At 44.0% G+C, this 7,775-nt stretch overlaps 1 protein-coding gene across 5 annotated transcripts in view; it reads right to left on the bottom strand.

The window, feature by feature from the left end:
- Positions 1 to 7,775, bottom strand: part of trps1 (trichorhinophalangeal syndrome I) — a 58,282-nt gene that overhangs the window by 31,858 nt on the left and 18,649 nt on the right. The gene's annotated exons all lie outside the window — the stretch shown is intronic.

Genomic DNA, 7,775 nt, shown 5'->3' with positions numbered 1-7,775 from the left:
ACACACACACACACACACACACACACACACACACACACACACACACATGCGTTCAAACACACATAAACATGCAGAGGCTCAGCATTAAGCATTCTAGGGCACTTATCCATTAGAGGGGTTAGTTATTTTCCCCAGTCTAAAAGTAGGTATTCAACTTAATATTCCAACGGTAGTAAATCTGTTCCATTAAGCAGCTGGGGCAGATGTCTGTGAAAAGCTGGAACTCTTCAGGACCACAACCAGCTATCCTGGCGAATAGAACTACTAATATTTTACTTGTTTGGCGTCAGACAACGGTGAAAAAAACCCAGTGAAAAGTAAGTTAAATGGCACGTCTGTCAACACCTTCTGTCGACGGCCAAAGTGAAATATATGTGCCCAAGACGTGACTCTTATAGGTGGAAAATGTATCTCAGATCAGGGATCTGCAGTGGTTGGCGATAGTGAAGCTGAAAGTATGAAAGTTTATAAAGTAGAAACTATGTTGACAAATTACTAGAGTGCTATTAGCTTCTTGCTATAGCTCACATGGACTTCATCATGAGGGAGTTTCACTTTAAATCAGCAAGATAAACAACTGGCAGAGCTGACTGGTCTGCTGTTTTACCATATCTTTACATGGCAAATAGTTTGCTGCTATATTAATCCTCTGAATCCCGTACACGGGAGATTTAATTCAAATTGAACTTCACGACAACTCTAACAGCAGCACTTCTGGAGCAGAATCACATGCCAAACTTAAGCAGATCTTAACTAAACAAAGCAGAAACACCTCCTTATTAAGTCTGCCTTGAGATCATCATAACATGAACCTGACGCCGATACATTCAGTCTGCTACCTCTCTTCCATTCTCCTGCTCCAAGTCAACTTCAGTGCCGTCTTTCTTAGCAACTATATCAATATGGAATATGGCCAATGCTTTGGAAGCAATTAACAGTAAAAATGTTTTTAAAAAAAAGAACATTGTTATCCAGTCTTTCAGTCACAGCTTTATTATCCACGAAGGTATTCAAATCTATTCCTCGGCCAGCCTCTCGATGTCCCTTTTCCTTCTTGTGATCAAAGACACAGCAGGTCTGCCAATATTCTTAACAATATGGAACGTTTCATGTTCCATTACTGAGAATTGGCTCTGAGAGGATTCAGGAGTCATATTCAACAGTGTTTGTTATTGCAGTCAATCGTATCCGAGGGACTCAAAGCAGCAAGAGCGTCCGATTTTCCAGGTCGGCTTACTCAGCAGTGATTCATTAAAGACCCAATAAGTGACTTCTGTAAGACATGGTGCAGAGGAGAGCAACACTGAGTCATCTCACTGAGAGTGGAACTTCCTCTCAGAAGAAGAGCTAAGGAACTCGATACAGTGTACTAAATACTGCATACATTTTGTAGAAATACCATTTCTTTATTTTGCAGGGATGACGGTAAAAGCTCTTTAAATTTGGTTGGCAGTAGCACAGTTCACCATTCTCATCGCTGCATGAAAACATTACATTAAACTGTTCCAAAGCATCAAGCCAAAGCAAAGTGTCGAAAGATAATCAAGTACAGAAAATATCGTTAAAATGGCTTTTTACCACACATCATTAACCTTTTTTTTTTGTAAACATGCTGTATCACCTATGACAAGTCAAACTGTCTGTTGTGAGAGGTTGTAAGCATTTCTTACAAAGTGAGCAGTAAGCACAACCTCACATTTTTCACCACCTCAGTCAACATCTCTCTTGTTCCCGTTGGCGGCGCTTATTTCTCCCCCGCTTACATCTCCGGTGACAATGTTGTGCCCGCATTGTTCCACACACCAGCGCTCCCCCTGCGCCGCCATTGGCAACACAGTCAAAAAAACACACGCGTGCAGCGGCTCTCCTGTGAAACCCACTGCAGTGTGGTGGATGCTGCCTCGCTTGCATTTGGCTTTGGTGGGCACCTGGATCTGAAAAAAAACAACAAAAGAAACTACCAGTTGGAACTATCTGTCAGCCCCCAGCTACTCTGTTTATGTTGTTCTGACACGTTGCGCTGACGCTGCCAGGCGGCCTGGCTGCCGTAGCTGGGCACGCTGGCTGCTAGCGGCAGCACCACCGCTAGCCACTAGCCTGTCAGCTCTCAGCGGCTCCGTCTTTATCGTCTCGGGTCTTGCTGATCTGGCTTAGGACTATCAAGCAGCAGCCCGAGGCTCTGCCTGCCTGTCTTTGTTGCATTTCCTGAGCAGTGGAGTCTGGCTCACACAAACCTGCATAGATTCTGACAACATGTTGTAAAATGTGAAGTAATCCATTAAAAGCCACAGTGCGTGTACAATTGGCAGCTGGCTGATCCCAGCCAAACTCCATGTCCTACGAAGTCAGGATATACAAGTGAAAGTTGCTACAGTAATACACATCTGCAAGTACTGCCGGTAAAGGCGTGTCATCCCTGACTAATACACGGGAGAACATTTTGAATATCAGCAAAGTGCAACGTGTAAGATGTAGCCACATGGTCATCATTTCACCTCTTCTACTGGGTCCATGCAATTTAAATGTACAGTCATCAATTATTTAAAAATAAAAAAAGCCAACTAACTAACTGCAGGGCAGGAATACTAAAAATTCCACCAAACTGCTGAAACTCTGAGTTCAGACCCCCGGGTGCTGGGGTTTGCGCTGGCTGGATTCGAGCAACAGCACGTCTCCCGGAGCTGCCGTCTGCTCTCCTGCCGGTAAAGCAGCCTTCCGTCTGCAAACAGTCTGCCTCCTCGCACTCCTGGTTCTTCCTGCCTCCCTTCCCTCCAGCCAGCCCAGCAATACAGCCTGGGCCTCCAGCAGCGTGGTGTCGGTGTTGGCTCCCAGCGGGGACCGGCGGAGCAGCGAGGTGAAAGCTCTGCTCCTGGCCAGAGGAGGAGCCACTGTTGCCTGGAGCTGAGCTCTGCACCTCCAACTGAAGGGAAGTCGGGTCTTTAGAGGCATCAGTGTTACATTGAGTTCGAGAGTGTTTCGTAACCAAGAGTAAGTGAAGAATCTACGTACAACAGTAACAGTCTTCTCTCCCCCACGAAGGGAGGAGTTTTGATGTTTTCCCCGAACCGCTACGATTACAACGAGAAGGTGATATCATATTTACACAAGACGTATCCTTTCTAGCCATAACCCTCGAGAAGAGATACTTCTTGGTCCCGTCATGTTGGACTGAGGCCAGACTGACTCACTAATGCCTTTGGAGGAACGAGTGGTGTTACCGAGGCTCATTTCAGCAGCTATCTCTGCAAGACAATAACGACAATAAAAAAACGAATTCTGAATAGTTTTTGTCAAAATAGGCAGTGACATTCGAGCTGACTTGGCAATAATCTCTGTACCTCTCAGACAAGGCTGCATCTGCAGAGTGATTTTTCCTTCCAGACATACCAGAAGCAGCACACAGCTGTATAGTTCACCAGCATATGGATTAAATAAATACAGTCTGCACAGAGCTTGTTAACACTTGTTCACTTGGCTACAACACACTGACACTGTTGTAGCCAAACTGAATAAAACACACACACACACACACCCATATCTGCTCACACACCCACACAAGCTGCATGCACACAAGCAAACATCCCTAAAGAGTAGATTTGTGGGTGGATGGGTGTAGCACTGGTTATTGTGGGAGCAAGTAGTGACACACACGCAGGTCTAATGGCTTGGAAAGCACACACAGAAACATGCACACGGACTAATGTAGGGAGAAAGCTTTTGATAAAGCGAGGGTTTGAGTGCTAATGTGGTACAACACCTAACCAGTTTTCAGCATTACTTAACCGTGGAGTCTCACTTAGACCCACATACACAGACGGGTCTGTAGACTTACATACAAAAGAATCCTACGCCTCAGAAGCACAGAGTGAACAGGCTTGGAGTGCACAGTAATCCTGTGGCACAAGAACACTGAAATACTGTACCAATAGTTGAGGTCTGGTCACCTTTTAGCTATGTGGTCAGTTGCTAACCTAATCGGATTAATGGATTTTAACCCCAACTCTGCTGCGAATGCAGAAACAGACACAGACGAAGATAAATGGGTTGAAGCTCTGAAACCTAGGTTGGGTCCATTACTCCTGCTTTGTCTAGTTACTGTTCTTTATCTGATTATTGGATTGTTTTCATTTCCCCCAGAAAAACTGCACAGTAAAAAAAAACGGCCGCCTCGAAACAGCGGTGAAACATTAAGCAGCCGGCAAATGCCAGTTTTGACTGTGTGAAGTTGTCCATACAGACAAACTGCACTAACAGGTGGATCGGAGGAGAGAGTGAAGACTCAATAAAACGATTCCTCTTGCCATGATGGCAGGCTCAAAAAAGGTACGCAGTGCTCAGGATTAATATCTGATTTTGCATTTCCCACAGTTTGGGTTGAGTCAGCTGTCAGCATGCAACAGAGAAACTTCTCCATAAAAGACACAGTTAATGTTTTGTGTTTAAATCAAATGTATGTACTACTTTTTTTTAGCAATTATCTTTCTATTCTCTGTTCACTCTGGATCTGGAGGTGAATTGTATGGTATATGCCCTTTTTTACTGCATCAGTGTAGTGCAATAACTTAATCAGGCGATGATATGAGCCAGCTGGAGGCTAACATTGGCTAACGAGCTACTGCGACATTACACATTAATCAGGAGACAAGTTGTGTCGACAGTGCCGTGTGTCAGCGCAATCAGCCCAACACTCGGTTGACTTTTCCATCCAAATATAAAGCAGGCCCGGTCCATTCATGGCTGCCAGCTTTGACACGATTATGCGAGTGCAAACTTGGAGACGATCTGGGCTCAGAATGTGCTCCAGTTAGCAGTACCGGGGCTAGCTTTGGGACACTTGCGCCCCATGGACGTGGCCAAAGATTCAGAGTAGGCATAAATAATACGTGGACGAAGATTAAGCCATTCGATATGAATTTGGCACGAGTCTGGACTAAGTAAAGCCGCTGTTGGGCTGGGAAAATTGTACTACTTGGATAAACTTCTCAACATTGAGTGAAAAGTTGAGTGGTGGTGGCCGACTCGAAAACAAACCAGCCTGCTGCCTCAATTTGATACTAGTTACAAAGAACTTACACAAGAATGTGAAAAGACTAAGAAAAACATACAGAACACGATACATACAGGGCATGATACACAGACACAAACACACACACACACACACACACACCTGTCACATTGATTTTTGATTGATTCGCCGACCTTTAAACAAGTCCATCATCAGCAAACCAACAAATTAAGTCATTAATTGCCATGGCAGCTGGTGACACCTCCTTTATTAATCTTTTTCGCCATAATTAATAAGCCCTAATTGGAAATTAATTCGAATTAATTGTTGTTTGGGATGTGGGGGACAAAGTAGGAAAACCTGCTGTGTGCGTGTGTGTGAGGGGCAGAGGTTTAATGCCCTCTGTACAGAATGATGAATGGGTATTTGTTGTGGTCACACACGCACATACAGAATGAAACCTTAGTGTGTGTTAGTGTGTGTGAGAGAGACCAACTAATAGCGGTACACTCTGCTGTAGAGTTGTGTGAAGATGAGATCATCAGACACACGATGAACTACCTGTTGACCCATCTTTGCTCAAATAGGTCAACAGGTAGCTTACGTGTGAACAATGACATGAACCAGGTTCCACTGTGAATTCAGGACGACACGCAGAGACAGACGGTGAGAGGACGACAGAAAGAACAGAAATAGATAAAGAGATCTACTGACATAAAAGAAGAAGAAAAACGGACGGGGATTCACTGCCTCAGAGGAGCACAACTCATTTGTGGGGCACTACATCACAGATATAAACTCTTGAATGTTTTAGTAACACGTGTGTGTGGGTGTGCGTGTGTGTGTGTGTGCGCGTGTAGCATGCGAGTCAAACTTGCTTGTGGGCCTGACTGAATTGTCTACTCAACATTCCTCAGCTTTATAAAACTCCACCAACTCGTACAAGCACATCAAAGATGACAATACCGCAACGCGCACACGCACATGCGAGCGTGCGTGCACACATGGTTGAAGGCATGCAAGCACACACACTTGCATGGACAGTCGGACACACACACAAACACAGACCACAGCTAAAAGCATCAAGCAGCTCAAAGCAATCCGCCCCGCTGAACAGCATCGCCGAGCAAAGCCAGCGTAGCACATAATGAAAAACATACACACACAAACATGCATGAATGCACACATGTCCGCACACATGTGCTTAAAAGGCCTCATATTTACGTACCCAGTACCATATACTCAGACTTGCACTATGCACACTGGAATAACAGACATCCATAAAGAAACATCCAAACTCTGTTTAAATACAGAATTAAAGGCAGTTTCAAAACAAGCACAAACTCATACCATCACGCACACATGAGCAAGAACACAAAGTAAGCCGACGAACCTCCCTTAAAGGGTTAGTTCACCAAAAAGAAAACATTTTCCCACTTAGCGATTACTATAGCTAATATGTATTATGTATTAGTTTTATTTGAGGAGATTTGGAAAAATTCTCCATTAAAGACGTCTGGCACCGTGCCAATATACCATTACAGTGACATACCCTTTTGTTTCAAATTACATTTGTAAAACTTCTTCTGTCAGAAACCTCACTGTGGACAATTTTACAATTTTTTCCGGCAGAAACGGCAAACAATGAAAACTGTTGACAGTAAAGAAAAAAAGAAAAGAAATAACGAGCATGAGTGTGTGTGAAAAAGAGAGAGGAAACAGTAGAAGAGTGCTTCAGTGTGTGGTGACACAGGTGTAGAAGGATAACACAGCAGTTGTATATCTGATGACGGAGGGGGGAAAAAAAAAAAAAAAGCGAAGCAGTCCTAAACAAATTGTCAGTGAGTGTGTAGGTGTGTGTGTGTGTGTGTGTGTGTGTGTGTGTGTGTGTGTGTGTGTGTGTGTGTGCACCTTAAATGCATAGCTTTCCGTCTTGATGCAGCGTGGTGTGGTAAAAGTACATCATGCAACACATCACTAACAAACAAAAGTGCTTACTTTAGTAGAAACTCATGTCTCTCACATGTACACACACAAACACACACCAACAGATGTTTCCATATACAGCATAACTCAATAAAATCTTGACACACATGCAATATTTCAAAAGAAACAATTCAATATTCACGCAGCGAGAGCTATAATGAACCCTTCACCACAGAGCCCTGCAGCTTTGTGCGCACACCCATAGAATAACTTCAACTGTATGCATTTGTATTTCCTGTAGTATGACAAACTATGTGTGTGTGTGTGTGTTTCGAACGGAAACGCTGGCCTGTTCAATCCATTCATCAGTCAGTGAACAAAGAACTTCACTTAACAGGCAAAAAAAATGATCCGGTAATTGCAGCCTCACTATCCCTAATCTAGCAGGTTTACACCTCTGACGTCTATCAACATTACTGCCCCTGCAGTAAAAGTTTACAGTATTTGCAAGTCAAAAATCAACACAGTTATGTCAGGGAGGTTCGCTTAACAAGACACGGCTGGTAACAATTACAGAGCCTCCATATTTTTGCTCCGAGTACATGTGATCTTACCCGGCCGATCAAACAGTTGACCAAGTTGCAACCACTAAACTTTACAGAGTGTAAGGAGCTAATGAGCTGCGTTCCTAATGAGGTCTACTGAACCGGCACGATGGAGGAGCGGGTAACGCCGAGAGTCAACCGCTCGATAAACTTGAAGCCGTTCTTCGTCTCTGTCTGGATAATAATCTCTCTCACACACACACACACACACACACACACACACACACACACACACACAC

This window comes from Anarrhichthys ocellatus, unplaced genomic scaffold, assembly GCF_004355925.1.
Source record: "Anarrhichthys ocellatus isolate YVR2014 unplaced genomic scaffold, GSC_Weel_1.0 scaffold35, whole genome shotgun sequence".
Taxonomy (NCBI): Eukaryota; Metazoa; Chordata; class Actinopteri; order Perciformes; family Anarhichadidae; genus Anarrhichthys; species Anarrhichthys ocellatus.
The sequence above is the reverse complement of the archived record's forward strand: the minus strand, read 5'-3'. Positions and strand labels throughout refer to the sequence as shown.